This window comes from Orycteropus afer, unplaced genomic scaffold, assembly GCF_000298275.1.
Source record: "Orycteropus afer afer isolate SDZICR_OR568_19922 unplaced genomic scaffold, OryAfe1.0 scaffold01741, whole genome shotgun sequence".
NCBI lineage: Eukaryota > Metazoa > Chordata > Mammalia > Tubulidentata > Orycteropodidae > Orycteropus > Orycteropus afer.
In genome coordinates this window covers 17,267-18,456 of record NW_006923328.1, presented here as the reverse complement: position 1 = coordinate 18,456, position 1,190 = coordinate 17,267, and the positions used below count along the sequence as shown (strand labels likewise).

At 43.3% G+C, this 1,190-nt stretch overlaps 1 protein-coding gene across 1 annotated transcript in view; it reads right to left on the bottom strand.

The window, feature by feature from the left end:
- LOC122152097 (serine/threonine-protein phosphatase with EF-hands 1-like) overlaps positions 1–1,190 on the bottom strand; it is a gene marked incomplete at both ends in the record, with an annotated part of 25,770 nt that overhangs the window by 16,046 nt on the left and 8,534 nt on the right. The window lies entirely within an intron of this gene.

Here is a 1,190-nt window from a genome sequence, read left to right as displayed (position 1 = left end):
GACTTAGGTCCACACAACTTACTTCTGATAAACTCACTGGGCAAGGCCACATGATCTCTTAAGTGTGTGTGGCTCTGCAGTTTTCAAGGCCTTGAGGTCAGGATACTTTGCTCCAGCCCTGCCTAAGGCACTACATCACCATTTTCTTCTAGTGTCCTACTACCCACCCCTTCCCACATCCCACTCCAGGAATCCTGAAGAATACGAAACCAGAGTCTCAGTATTATAGCATCTTCCTTCTCTGCCTGTCTGCACTGCCCCTAGCCTGCCTCACTGTACAAAATGCCTTTCATGAACTTAGGATGGAGGATGGTCTCAGGCTCCCTTAACCCTACCCCTCCCTTGTTAACAATTATACCATGAAACAGATATAAATCAGGAATATGGTTACCTCTATAGTTGGAAATTCCTATGGCATTGGAAAGTGGGGGTTAAAAATTAGACTTGGAAACCTACTTTTGTATCTCACTACAGAATCCCAACGGCTTAAAACTATTACTGTCATTGCTGTTAAATTATATTTAATACAAGTATGTACTGCAAGTTCAACCTCACTCTAGGAGGAGTAGAATCTACAAAAAAATACAGAAGTCAAATTTTCTATCTTTCAAACTGGTCTTATGGGTACGTAGAACAGTGACCCATGAAGGTGATGAAATCTGAGGTATGCTGGAGAAATTCCTGGCCCCCAAACTTCTCCACAGGGTCTGTCTTGGTGACAAAAATCCCAACTTTAGATCCAAGTATTAGGAAAGCAGAAGAGAGAATTAGAGAAGAGGGGTACATGTTTAGTGCATACTGTATGCCATTTCCTTTCCTGAAGTAACTTTATTGAATCCTCCTAACAATCCAATACTGCAGCTAGTTTTATCTTCAATGACAGGTATGGAAACTGAGGCTCAGAAAACTGTCACACTTTGGCCAAAGTAACCCAGCCAGGAAGTGGCAGAGGCAAGACATAAACCTAGCCACATCTGTCTGATGTCAGACCCTCATGGTCTTTACTATGCCAAGGTGGCTCACAACTGGACATCTCCACAGAGATGGTAATGGGCATTCCAGAGGTATGTTCTCAATATCTCAAAAATCCTGGGTAGGGTTGACTGCTCAGGCTACCTCAGCAAAGTCAACATTTTCCATATGATCAGTCGGTCATGGCTGCCATGGCTGATTAGCACTGTTGTCATAGG